Below are 15285 nucleotides of genomic sequence, written 5' to 3'. Positions count from 1 at the left end.
TGCCCCTTGACCCCCTGCTGGACACTTCATCGGGTAAATCACATCTTACCTATAGAGCGCTTAAACAAATCAGACGTTGCCTCCATGAACTCTGTTTACATGATACATGGCGCATCTCGCATCCCAAGGACAAAGACTTTACCTATTTCTCTGCCCCCCATAACAAATATTCTCGTATAGATTATCTTTTCCTATCGCAACAAGACCTACCACTACTCACGACCGCGACTATCGAACCAATGGCTATTTCTGACCACCACCCTATTTCCCTGACACTTACATTCCCAGAGACAAATGATCGGACGTTCATATGGAAATTAGATCCCACTATCTTAACGGACAAATCAATTGAAGACGACCTGAGGAAATGCCTGACAGACTATTTCTCAGAAAACGATTCCCCAGATACCTCCAAACTGACCCAATGGGAGGCCCATAAATGTGTCATAAGGGGTAAAATGATCGCAATCTCGGCATCTCTCAAGAAAGCCCGCAAGGCCAGACTTACTGCACTGTTCACTAAACTGAGAAAACTAGAAACCAGTCATAAACGAACACTGGCACAACATACCCTAACAGAACTAACCGATACGAGAGCCCTAATCAATGAGACCCTGAACCTCAACATCAAAAAAAAATTCATTTTGTCCCAAAAACTCTTTTATGAGCACGGTAATAAGAGCGGTCGTCTCCTTGCCCAAGCTCTGCGTAAAAAGAAGAACAACAATGTAATACACCATCTACGTTCCCCCTCAGGTGATCTAATTGTCCACAACAGAGACATCGCCAAAGAGTTTGAAAAATATTATTCCTCTCTATATGACCTTCAAAACTCTACCCACGCCCCAGATAACCATTCATCCCAGGATCATGCTATTTCCTTCTTCCTCTCCCAATTCGCCCCTGCTAAGATTTCACCTGAAGCTTCGGAGGGTCTGGAATCTCCAATATCCCCGTTAGAGTGGAATCTCGCACTTAAAAGCTTGAAACCCGGGAAAAGCCCAGGCCCAGATGGTCTGCCAACAGTTTACTATAAAACATTTTCCGACTCATTGCGGAATCCTTTTCTCAAAGCTTTCAATTCCTTATCTCCATCTTCCCCCTTCTCACAAAGAATGCTGGAAGCACACATAGTTGTAATACCAAAAGAAGACAAAGACCCATCCCAGCCCAGTAATTATAGGCCTATCTCCCTTCTTAATTCGGACATCAAGCTTTTTTCTAAAATTATAGCGAACAGGTTGCTCCCTTTCCTCCCTTCCCTTGTCTCCCAAGATCAATCCGGTTTTATCCCTGGCAGGGAGACCAGGGATAATACGATTAAAGCCATAAATCTTCACCATCTTATAACAAGCTCCAACCAGAAAGGCTTTTTCCTTTCTCTGGATGCGGAAAAGGCGTTCGACAGAGTGTCTTGGAGATACATGAGGGCAGTGCTCCAGGCGATTGGACTGGGGCCTCACTTAATCGACTTAATCATGGCACTGTATGATAACCCAGTTGCGAAAGTTAGAGCCAACCACACTCTGTCAGACGCCTTTCCCATCCGCAATGGGACAAGGCAGGGGTGTCCCCTGTCCCCCATCCTTTTTGTCCTGACCCTTGAACCCTTTCTCCGTAAAATTATAGCCAATCCCGACATTCAAGGCATTAAGTCCCCACTAAAAGAATATAAATATGCCGCATTCGCGGATGACATTCTGCTTTTTCTTTCAAACCCATTGATCACATTACCGGTAGTGCTTTCAGAATTCAAACATTTCCAATACTTGTCGAATCTCAAAATCAACCTGTCAAAATCCTTTGCCCTTAACGTTTCTTTGCCCCAGAAAATAGTTGATCAATGTAAGAAAAATTTCCCCTTCCTCTGGAAAGATGATTCGATTACTTATCTGGGCATCCAAATTCCCTCCAGTCTGTCTGATTTATACGCAAAAAATTTTAATCCTCTCCTGAACCAATTGACTAAAGATCTCAAGGAATGGGACAAACCTCTATTTTCTTGGTTTGGCAGAGCAGCTATTTTAAAAATGAATGCCCTTCCACGAATGCTCTATCTGTTGCAAACGATCCCCATCCACATTCCTATCTCCTTTTTTAGCAAATATAGACAACTCTGTTCTCAATTTCTTTGGAGCAAGCGTAAGCACAGAATTAACTACGATCAACTTTCGCGCCCAAAGAATCTAGGGGGAATTGGTCTCCCAAACCTCCACAAATACTACCTCGCAACTCATTTAACCAGGATAGTGGATTGGAATGTGCATACAGCCAGTAAAGACTGGGTTTCTTTAGAAGCCTCCTTTACAGATTTGTCCCTCCCCTCCTTACCGTGGATCCCTCCACGCTGTGTTCCATCTAACCTGCTACAACACCCTCTTATAGGCCCGACCTTGAGATGCTTCCACCAAACTTGTAAAAAATCAAACATTTCATCTTCTCCAGGCCCCCTGACTCCCCTAAAACTTAACCCTGACTTCCCACCAGGAATGAAGGATGATTTTCTAGCAGACTGTTGGCCCACGACCCAAATTAGAGCGCACCATTTCTTCCACCGTAGTAAACTTCAAACCAGAACTCAGCTCGCGACCCGGACTGGGGAAACTCCCATCCCTCCCTGGCCCTACCTCATGGTGGCCTCGTACCTACAGAGCATAGACAAAGACCTCTGTTGCTCCCGACAACTTTCCCCCTTTGAAACACTATGCACTCAAACCTCTCCCCAAACACGTCTTATTTCATATACACATACTCTGCTTTTTGCGAAACAAAGAGCGAATGATACACCTGCTTGTGCAAAATGGGAAAGGGACTTGTCCATTTCACTCTCTGAGGACCAGTGGGAGCAAATTTACGCCAATATTCACAAAGGATCCTCTAATGTGAATACCCAAGAAAACGGTTTTAAGATTCAATCCAGGTGGTACCATACTCCAGAGGTTGTCCACAAATACAAACCTAATGTTCCCGAGTCCTGTTGGAGATGTTCTCAGGACAAGGGAACGTTATTACACATATGGTGGTCTTGCCCAATGATCCAACGTTTTTGGACGGAAGTGCACCGCCTGACAGAACAAATTTCCTCCTACACACTAGAATTTACTTCTGCCCAGTTTCTCCTACACCATTCCAGTTTACCACATAATACCTATCATAAATCACTTGGGATGCATCTAATCAATGCAGCGAAGCAGTGCGTACCCGTCCATTGGCAATCCTCCCGAGTTCCTACCATCAAGGATTGGTTCTCCAGAATCCAAAAAGTTGCTGACATGGAGAAACTCATTAACACTTCTTGTGACACCCCCTCTAAGTACAGTATGAAATGGGCCTGCTGGATTCATTTCCAGACTACACAAGAATACTTATCCCGTATGGCATCTTACCAGTAATTATCAATCTAAATCCTCGAATATGATATACCTCTCCCTTACTTTGCAGCGGGGGCAAGCCAGAGGCCCTCCTTTCTTTTCATTTCTTCTTTTCTTCTTTCTTTCTCTCCTTTTATTTTCCTCTCCATCTTTATTCTTCTACCTACCTTTCTTTCTTTATTTTTCTCTATTGCACCTTCTATCTCTCTGAAAATCTCGTCCTTTCTTCTTCTTCCCCTCATTCCCACCTCTATTATATCACACCTAAAGCTGCTAGCTTCTTCCCCTCCCCCCGTTTCTCCCCTGCCCTCCCCTCCTGCACACCATTTCCCTTTCCTCAACACTCCCTTAACGCCCCCTCCCTCTCACCCCCCATTTTCTTTTGATATCTCCAGACTTATGTTTACTAAACTTACTCTACAACGACATATACATTCAGCCTTTTCACACATCAAACCTCCTCTTTATGACATTAGGTTACCTGATACTGATATACTTTCCATCTCTGCAATCATAGCATGTTATAAAACTCCAAAATAATCTTAGCTACCCATGCTCTTCAATGGCCCGTTTTTGACCGCCGTCTCAGCATATCCCATCCTTAAACATCAGGCCACATTAGACCAGCTTTGCTCATGCACCCTCAAGTCCTGATACAGGACATCAGGACCTCTAGACTAAAGACGTCTTTAGAGAAGGAATACACTAGAGGTCGGCTTAGGCCTAGACAGCCTTACTGAATTCATTGCGTAATATCTTAGGACTTTACCAGAGGTCATAAACTCCCTGCACAGCGCAGCTAACCTTTTCATGGATACGATGTCCAGTGAAGCAACTGGGTTCACCAAATTCTCCAGAATAGCTTATTAGTAGCTATCTTTAGAAGTTATATTTATTTACTTGTACTCTGCCTGTGGAAATGGAATGTAACATTGAGCTATGTAACATGCTGAATGTATATGTCATTTGTTCTTTGTTCACACTTTGTTTTATAACAATAAAACTATTTGAAACAAAAAGAAGGAAATTGAGCTGTGGTTTGCTCCCTTGTCCCAACCCCAAAGTGTCCACCTAAACTAGGGCATGCAGCAGCCCAGGATGGCTTTTGGCAGGTGGTGGTGAACAGTGAGTCATTTAAGTGGACCATGTGCAATGCATATATTTACTGCACAGTGGGTCGTCATTTTGAGGATTAAATCGGGCAGTGATAAGACATATTGCCTCCTCACCACTTGTCAAATACCCTTTGTAAACACGCCCTTAACATTTACATACAGTACATGTAGCACCCCTCCTGGTTGGGGTAGTAGGAAACATACCTCCACATGGAGAGAGCTAGCATTACCCCAGGGTGGATTCACACAGAAAAGGAAGTCATAACAATGATGGGTGCCAGTCATTTTAGTCTATTCCAAGTGTTATTGCCCCTGCTCACAGGGGAAGATGGTTAGGGTATAGGTCTCCTTTGGCAACAGGGCTCCAGACTTCTTCTCCATCTACTGGAGTGCCAGGATCCCCTGAGGGTGGACACTGACCTCTCTGGCATGACTTCTATCCTCTGGCTCTTCCACCTTGGGTTTGAAAGAATCCTTGACCAGGCAGGGCAGGTTGAGGACCACCAGTTAGGCCTCAACCAGGCCTCTCTGGCCTACTCATCATAAACAATTGCACACACCACTCCAGGCCATAGCCTGAAAGGAAGAACGCTCAGCAGGTCACTCCCCAAACATGTATATCCTCCCCCAACATGCACCACTTGACAAGAGCCTCCTAGTGGTGGCCCATGGGGACACAAATGATTATTAACTATAGATTGGTAATGCCACCATGGCTATTGCCCTGAGTGCTAGTGACACCAGAGAACAGCAACAACCCTAAACCTAGGGAAAAAACAAATTAAAGGCTACAGAATAGCCCGGGCAAACTACTAACCAGGAAAGCTAAATTTAACACGATAGGGTGGCTGGCATACATTATATTATATATTATATTATATACATGACACTTTGAAGTCATCTTGATAAAACTCATTGTAATCCACGGTAGGCTGCTACCATTTGCTCCTCCTCGTTACACAAGACACAGTTCAAACAGACAATATAAAATTAAATACAAGATCCATTTCCCCCCTTACCTCGGTTTAACATGTTTTATTGTTATTTCTACTGTCGTCTAGTTCTGACAAATCCAATCACAGCTCATTGCGAGTATGTCATATATTTTTTTTTTTTTTTTCAGCTGAGAGAATTACAAATTTGACTGAATCAATTTCCTTGCCTAGAATTACAGGTGACATGGTGAGTGATTTGATACAAATGACAAAGGTAATAGAACTGTTCAAAGTTATGCTACAATGGAAACATGCATAATTATGTCATGATTCAGTTCTGCCGAAGATTTTCATGTTATTACATAAGGTTCTAATGCTGCTGAAAAATGTATTTATCTGTTCCCAATGGAGGCTGAGAAGAGGTATCCTCCACAGTAGGCTGACCAAACATCTGTTACGTGGGGGAAAAAGCAGTCCCTGTAGAAGGTTCTAATGTTGATTGACTATATAGAGCTCCTACAAAAAAAAAAAAAAAATCATGTCATGTTCTTTATATTTTCTCATAGGAACACTTTTAAAGAGACCCTGCTTCCAGATTCTTTATTTCAATCATGCGTTTTATGCAAACTATTTGCCTGTTAATGCCTTCACCGTGTAGACATACAAAAGCCATGACTGTTGTTGGTTGTCGCCATCTTACATTTGGTACCATCATCCCCAGCAAGCTCAGAGCTGTTACACAACTGGCACTTTATAGCATCCTTTCCCAAACTTTTTACCATGGAGGCAGGGCTGTATTAACGTAGGGGCTATTGGAGTTGCAGCTCCAGGCCCCTACCCTAATATAGGCCCAGCCACCCAAAAAGGACAAGGAAAGCAATGGGTCAACGGGAAGAGATCTCCCCTGATGGGTCCTGCATTCCACATGCACTGCCTGGGCAGGGTGGTGACATTGATAATGGGCACTGCATGAGCAGTCCTAACAGAAGCCTGGGGCATGCCAATGCAGGGTTCTTACAGAAGTCTGGGGCTTCCATAGTGTTAGGCCTGTGCAGCTGCACTCTTTCAGAGTGCACGCCATAGCACAGCCCTTACAGAAATTTGGCAAATCAAATGCCAGGCTTCCCTAGTGTTATGCCTGTGCGGCTGCAGACTTTTGAGTTTGGGAGCATGCCAGTACAGGCTCTTGGAAAGCAGAAGGGTGCCCAGTAAAAGACCCACCAAAATCCTCAGCACCAAGCACATGATGCTCTTAATCCGGCCCTGCATGGAGGAACCCTTGCCATAGAATGATTATATCTATAGCTCGTGCTACTCTAGCAACAGCATGTTGATGGCTATTGAGAGAATATCCCCCTTACTCTTGTGGTCAATGTAAAATGTGCCCTGTTATAATGGTCGTCAGTCAGAATTCCCAATACAGTGATCATCAGTATAGTGCCCCATGCCTTAGTGGACAATGGAGGTCAGTGGGAAGAATGAGCAAATTAAAATGTGGTAGTTGTGCGCTGCCACCTAGTGGTATGTGAATAGTAAACTAAAACACTGTGACACAAGCGATTTGCAAATGTGATGAAGCTGCTGCTATCACCTAGATGTTCTCACAAAACAACAACAAAGAAATATGTATAAAAAGTGTGATAGCGCTACTGCAAATTACAGATGATGAATTGTGACAATAATGATGTTGACAATAACAATATGCAATTGAAACATAAGTGATGAATGAATAGTCCAAATAGATAAAAAATATTGGTGGAAAATGAAAATTAATACAATATAATAAAAGTGATTGATATATTGAATTGATAGTCTTCTTATAAAAAATGTAATTCATATTTCACTGTGAAAAAATTGCTTCACAAACGGATCAACCATCTGTGACTAGTGCTCCCTTCACCAGGTTCAATGGACGCTTTCCTCCTTCATAGATCCTGATAGGGTCAAACAAGCTCAGAACTTAGAGTGATTATCATCAACAAATGGCTCCACATTGGTCTCTAATCGCTTTTATAAAGCCTCTACAGGGGTCAAACATGCTCTGCACACCATGTACTTGTCCTTTAATATTGCCTCCATGATGTTCACCGGCAACTCCAAACCAACATGTAAATATAAAGGTGCTTCCAATAGGGCCGTACCAGGTGTTAAGCAGAATGAAATCTCACCACCCCAGCTTCATAAATTAAACTGAAAGAAAGGTGAAAAACACTGCGCTACTCAAGTGAACCTAGCAGTTAACACTCAAACAAACAAAGTTAAAACACATGTGTAAACCAAAAATGTAGCGCTAAGAAGTGAATGTGCTCTGAGGCCAGAGGACAAATTCTATATAGGTATAAACGACCTGTGTTTCTAATAAGGAAGTTATAAGCTCATTATAAACCACATGTAAACATCATGAACATAATGTGATAACTGTAATGAAAAAAAAGCAGTGCATGGATAATACAATGACAATGGAATCACGTAGCATAAATGCTGTCTGGATGGACTTATTCTCAGTTCATCAATATATCCATAGATCTTCTTGTATAAAGTAAAGTGGCCAATCCTCTCATATGAACCAAGGCAGGCACGGACACCAATGGTAACAATCTGTTTGTCTGTAGTAATCTCTGCAATACTATATAGGTATAAGGTAGGTACTCTTACCAGAAATGTTGGACCTACATGCCCTACGGCAGTGGGTCTAAAAGGCTTGTAATCCCAAAGGGGTATATTCCAACTTCAAATGGAAATGGATCGTGGTGTAGGGTCCTCCTATAAGCGTCCTTGGTCCTGGATCGAGGTAGGTGAAGTCGCCAAATATCAGCCGCTGTTTTCTCCCATTCAGGGGTGGTAGTATCACCGAGGCCAAATATATTCAAATTTCAGCAGCGGGACCAGTACAAAAGGCATATATCAGGAAAAAGAAAAAGAAAAAAGGGCCCCGGATGGTGTAGGTAAAAAAAAACGATTGTTTTTATTAAAAATAGACATATTGTACAAATTTAAAAAGTGATCACAAAAAACGAATTGGATAAGAGAAAAAAAGCAATGTGGGGTGCAAGTTTTTTTTTTTTTTTCTCTTATCCAATTGGTTTTTTGTGATCACTTTTTATATTTGTACAATATGTCTATTTTTAATAAAACCAATCGTTTTTTTTGACCTACACCATCCGGAGCCCTTTTTTCTTTTTCCTGATATATGCCTTTTGTACTGGCCCCGCTGCTGAAATTTGAATATATTTGGCCTCGGTGATTCTACCACCCCTGAATGGAAGAAAACAGCGGCTGATATTTGGCGACTTCACCTACCTCGATCCAGGACAAAGGACGCTTATAGGAGGACCCTACACCACGATCCATTTCCATTTGAAGTTGGAATATACCCCTTTGGGATTACAAGCCTTTTAGACCCACTGCCGTAGGGCATATAGGTCCAACATTTCTGGTAAGAGTACCTACCTTATACCTATAGAGTATTGCAGAGATTACTACAGACAAACAGATTGTTACCATTGGTGTCCGTGCCTGCCTTGGTTCATATGAGAGGATTGGCCACTTTACTTTATACAAGGAGATCTATGGATATATTGATTAACTGAGAATAAGTCCATCCAGACAGCATTTATGCTACGTGATTCCATTGTCATTGTATTATCCATGCACTGCTTTTTTTTCATTACAGTTATCACATTATGTTCATGATGTTTAAATGTGGTTTATAATGAGCTTATAACTTCCTTATTTGAGACACAGGTCGTTTATACCTATATAGAATTTGTCCTCTGGCCTCAGAGCACATTCACTTCTTAGCGCTACATTTTTGGTTTACTCATAAATTAAACTCACATTTATTAAATATAAAAACAACATAAAAAAAATCCAGGTCTCACATATATCACTGCCAGGCTCTACCTCATGGCTTCCTCTGGAGAGAAAGCCAAGCGGTTATGGTGGGCATTGGGATTGGGAAGAATGTACTCCTTGCTTACATCTAACAGGATCACTGGTGTCAGTGGTAACTTACCCGAGAAATGAGAAGTTCCAATAGTCCCATGCCACTGGTATATTATTATTATTAATATTATACAGGATTTATATAGCACTAACAGATTGCACAGTGCTTTACAATGTTAGGGCAGACAGTACACTTGCAATACAATTTAATACAGGAGAAATCAGAGGGCCCTGCTCCTTAGAGCTTACAATCTAAGCCCTTGTACACACGGTCGGACATTCTGACAACAAAATCCATCGTATTTTTTCCGACGGATTTTGTCCGAAACTTGTGTTGCATATACACGGTCGGACAAAGATGTCAGAAAATCCGATTGTTCAGCACGTGATGACTACGTTACGGTGGGACTACGTTCAGGCTAGTAGCCAATAGTTTTGGTCTTGTAGTTTGAACTGAGCATGCGTGGCACTTTGTCCAATCGGAACTCTCTACAAACTATTGGACAAAGTCTGATCGGATCATGTTGTCGGAAAATTTTATAGCCCAGCTCTAAAACTTTGTCGGTCGGATATTCTGACGTAAACAGTCATCTGGAGCCCACACACGGTCGGATTATCTGACAACACGGTCCGATCAGACATTTTCCGTCGGAATATCTGACCGTGTGTACAAGGGCTAAGAGGGTGGGTCAGGTGATACAAAAGGTAATAACTGTGGGGGATGATCTGATGAAGAAAATAAATGTATAGTTGTTAGGTGAAGAGAAAAGTTTTCAGGGACTGCCTAAAAGTGAATACAGCTGGAGATAGTAGGACAGCTTGGGGTAGGGAATTTCAAAGGATGGGAGAGGATCGGGAGAAGTCCTGGAAGTGAGTGTGGGAGGCGGTGATGAGTGAGCTAGAGAGTGGGAGGTCTTGGGGGGAATGAAGAGGACAATTTGGTTGGTATTTTGAGACTAGGTTGGTGATTTCGCTTGGAGAAGATTTTGAACCCCGACCCCCATAAGGAACCCCTACCTACCTCTGGAACAACCCTATGGAAATCCTGGTTGAGAAAGAATGCTCTATAGTATTTCACCCCCTCCCCCAAGCCCTGGCAGCTACATAAATGGTTATGTAGGCAGGCGAGGATAGGGCAGAGGGCAGAGGAGCAGCAGAGGGGTAGAGGAGCTTGGCCAGCACAGAGAGTAACTGAATACTCCCAGAAGAAGAGTGCAAGGACGGAGGGATGTTGTGCTAGGGGATTGACTTTTCCTCAAATTTTACCTGCTTATAAGACTACAATGAAACACCTTAATATACCTTTTGTAATCCAGTAAACAGCTACATCCAGCTCATTTTATTGTACAAAACCTTTTAAAACACAAGTATTTAATATTATAAATCTCCATTAAAATTTAATACCACTCCCTGCATGTCTATTAAAAAAAAAAAATAATCTGTATGTATTCATAAACTTTTTACTTCTAATAACTCATAGTATTAAAGAACAATAGAGGCAATCAATTGGGTTCATATCATAGTCCAAAAATGTGTATTTTCTTGGGAATCCAGCATCACTAGATCAATGATGTTAGTTAGAGCAGGGCACCAAAGAGTTATGCAATCGATTCATGTAGATAATGATATACATTAACTGTGTACCAATAAGGGTCTAGTTGTTCCTATGTATCGCCATAGTCATATTGAATGATACATTTTGCAGCAAAACTGTAGAGGCTTACAATAGCCGTAGCATTAGAATGGCTTCCACTGAGCAGCAGCATAAGTATACAAGTAGATAACCCTGGCACATGACATGGAGTCACCTGAAATGTGGGGTCTAAGCACTAACCAGTATTTACCAGTTCTCCTGGCAGTGGAGTGCTGGAGATAGGTTTTTCTGCATTTTAGTACCAGGTAACGCTCCTCAGGTTCACCCCACCAGGAGGTGAGAAAGCCACGTCCCAGTAACAGATATGACAGGCAGTGTTCAAGCAGAAGTGTAGTCAGTAAACAAGCCAAAGGTTGGTAACAGGTGGTTGCAGGTTGGGATCAAGCAGAAGCATAGTCGAGGAACAAGCCAAAGGTCAGTAACAAGTAGTAGTGGAAATACTGGTGGCAGCAGAAGAGACAGGACTTAGCTACTGTCTGGAGAGAGCACAATAATATGGCAAAAAGGAAGTGTAAAGGCATGGCTTAAATAAGAAGTTTATGGGAGGAGCAAGGAGTTCAAGGTTCAACAGAAACAAGGTTTAAGGCAAGATTGTCAAGGAATTGTCCAGGGAGCTGTGCAGTAGGAAGATATATTGCCAGACAGAGCAGGGATTGCAGGTTCCGATCTCATAGTTACATAGTATAGTTACATAGTAGGTGAGGTTGAAAAAAGACACAAGTCCATCAAGTCCAACCTATGTGTGTGATTATATGTCAGTATTTCATTGTATATCCCTTTATGTTGTGATCAGACAGGTGCTTATCTAATAGTTTCTTGAAACTATCAATGCCCCTGACTGAGACCACCGCCTGTGGAAGGGAATTCCAGTCCTGACAATCAGATAGCAACGGTCCTCTGGGCATGTTGGTGTAGTAACTTTGTGGTAAACTTGTGGGCAAAAATAATATTTAAATACTTGACTTTATATCGGTTACTACCACCCACATTCAAAGCTCCACAGCAATAGTTTCACAAGTCGCTACAAATCCTTCTCCATTACAGCTGGTGCATCTCACAAAGATTCTGATCAAACAACCAAATATCAAGAAGCTCTCTGCAATGAAAAATGTATGCTGCCATAGGGACACCAGCCATTGTGTGGATACATGCAGACATTGTTGCTGTGGACAAAGATGGGTTATAGAAACAGATATAAATCTAAGTATTGAAATATCATTATTGGCAAGAAGTCAAGTTTATTCTAGACATTTCCACAATGTTACTATGGTAACATGCCCAGCAGACTGATGCCATCTTATACAATTAGGATTCTACAGTTTTGCTGCAAAATTCATGGTTCGGTATGACCTTGGGGCATAGAATTACTAGCCCCAAATGGAATACAGCCATATCTGTAAGGATCGATTGGATGAGCTCCCTTTAAAATGCTACAAGCTTTTCTTCTTCTTCTTGCTAGTAGTAAAGCCTAAGTGACTGCCTGCTGATCCTACCAGTTTCTTCTTCTTCTATGAACTTTTTATGTCAGGATGTCAATGTTAACCACAAGGTCTTAGGGAATGCATTTAAAAACTAAATTGCATAGCTGTTTTCCATTGAACCTGCATGTATATTCATTTTATCTGGATGGGGGAAAAAAAATCTAAAGTTTTCAGGGTATAATTTCTGCAGATCAAATTTGTGAATGGGGAACATACTGCAATATGATCACTAGATGGTGCTGATGAGCTTTCTTATTTTCTATGATACCCAGCGCCATCTAGTGGCAACCATGCAAAGCTGCATGCAGTTTCAATAGATGAACAGCTAGGCAAATGTTTATATATATATATACATGCCATTGAGAGTTAGCATTGTCACTCTTATTCATGTGCTCCTGTGGGGGATCTACGAGAAGACATGCTGTCAGGCCAAGTCCACCAAGCAGTGCTTTGATGACAGCAGCTCCTGGGGGAGACTGGCAATCAGAACTAGTTCAGCTGACTAGTGGGGTCTGTGAAGTGTTTGGGGTTTTATGTGCCTGTAACAATACCACAGAGAGCGATGATGTCTTCTCATAGCCAACAGTCAGGAACCTGCCAGCATTAACAGGTAGAAAGTGTGGTCACGTGACCGCTGTAAAACAATTTTAATTAAACGTAACTAAGCTGATTTTGTTTTCATGACAATACATGCACTCTGCTAATATTGTATGCCAGCTGTTTTCTCAAGCCTCAGGTGAACAACTAGAAGCACTTACCCAAGAAAAACAAAGACTTGATTGATGTGCTGTCAGAGACATACTTATTTTTTCATGATGTGGATTTACGCGAGCAGATATGAAGTGGATAAGCCGCCTCTTTAAAGCATATGAACCGACAGATTAAAGGAAAGCGACACTTTTGTTAAAAAAAAAGATTATACAAGTTGTATAACTGCTATACAAGCCAGTTTTAATGTTATCATATATCCCCTTTTAAAACTGTAGTCAGCTGTTATTTTCGAAAGTAAAGAATTGGAAAAATATAATGCTTATATCCAGGACCTTTCAATCTCATCATCCTATTTTTGCGATTGCCTCATTGATTTTCCTAGATATTTGCACAGAGTTTGTGGTCAAACGAGAGGCATCTTCTGCAATAAGAGTTACAATTTTGTTCATATTTTAAAATATTTGCACATATAAAGAGATGTTAGAGATGCAGATTTTCTTTACAATAATACAATTTACTTCATGCCCCCCTCCTGCCCTATATTTCTTCCTTCAATTCTTCCTCCATTACTTCCTTCCTTCCTTTCTTTTCTCCTACTATCCCCCCTTTCGCACTTTGACCCATTTTTCATCCTCCCCCACTTTCATACACCTTTCTTTTCTCCTTTCCTTTTTTTTCTTCCTGATTTCTCACTTTCTCCCTTTCATTAATATTTATTATTTTCCCTCCCATTCAACCTTATTTTCTTATTTCCTTCATTCCTTCTTTCCTCCCTTTCTTCCCAGCAAACATCTTTTCTTCCTCCCACCTAATCCCATCTCATCCCTTTCCTTTCTTTTCCCCTTTCCCTTTCCCCTTCTCTGTCCTCTTTTCCCTTCCCCTGTCCCCTGTCCCCTTTCCCCATTCATGTTCCCCTGTCTCCTTTCCCTCTCCTCCTTCTCCTTCCCCCTGTCATCTTCCCCTTTCCCATTTCCCCTTTCCCTTTCTCCTTTCCCCTTATTTGTCCCCTTTTCCCTTCAACTTCCCCTTTACCGTTTCCCCCATTCACTTTCCCCTGTCTCCTTTCCCTTTACCCTGTCATCTTTCCCCCTTCCCATTTCCCTTTCCCTTTTTCCCTTCCCTTTCCCTTTTCCCTGTCCTCTTTTCCCCGTTCACTTTTCCCTGTCTCCATTCCCTTTCCTCCTTCCTCTTTCATCTTCCCCTCCCATTTCCTTTTTCCCCTTTACCTTTCTCCTTTCCCTCTTTACCTTTCCCCTTCTTTGTCCCCTTTCCCCCAGTCACTTTCCCCTGTCATCTTTCCCCCTTCCCATTTCCCTTTCCCCTTTCCCTGTCCCTTTTTCCCTTCCCTTTTCCCTTGTCCTCTTTTCCCCATTCACTGTCCCCTGTCTCCTTTCCCTTTCCTCCTTCCTCTTTCATCTGTCATCTTCCGCCCTTCCCACTTCCCTTTTTCTCTTTCCCCTTTCTCTTTCCCTTGTCCACTCTCCCTTTCACATTTTCCCTGTCCCTTTTCCCCTTTCCCTTCCCCTTTCCTCCTTTGCCTTTCCCCTGCCATCTTTCCCCTCTTCCCATTTCCCTTTTTCCCCTTCCCTTTCACCTTTTCTCTTTCCGGTCTCTGATTCTCTCGTTACATTTCCCTTTCCCCTGTCCCCTTTCACATTTCTCTTCCCTTTCCCTATACCTTGTCCCCTTTCCCCTGCCCTGTTTACCTTTCCCCTATCCCTTTCTCCTTTTCCCTTCCCTCTGTCACCTTTCCCTTAGCCCTGTCCCCTTTCCCATTTCCCTTCCCTTTCCCCATGCCATATGCCTTTCCCTTTTCCCCTATCCCTTCCCCCTTTTTACTTTTTCTTGTCTCCTTTTATTTTCCCCCTTTTCTCTCCCCTTTTCCCTTTCACATTTCTCCTGTCCCCTTTTCAATTTCTCCTTTCCCCTGTCCCTTTTTCTTTTCCCTTCCTTCAAAAAAAAAGAAAGGAAAAAAAAAAGAAGAAAAAAAAGACGCATCTTTGCAAATAGCTGTTCTGCTTTATAATGATGCAATTGAAGGTTTTTATACACATGATTAAATAGGTATCATAT

Source organism: Lithobates pipiens, unplaced genomic scaffold (assembly GCF_037356315.1).
Source record: "Lithobates pipiens isolate NorthernLeopardFrog02 unplaced genomic scaffold, aLitPip1_a1.2 Scaffold_3, whole genome shotgun sequence".
Lineage (NCBI taxonomy): Eukaryota > Metazoa > Chordata > Amphibia > Anura > Ranidae > Lithobates > Lithobates pipiens.
This window is presented reverse-complemented; position numbering follows the sequence as displayed.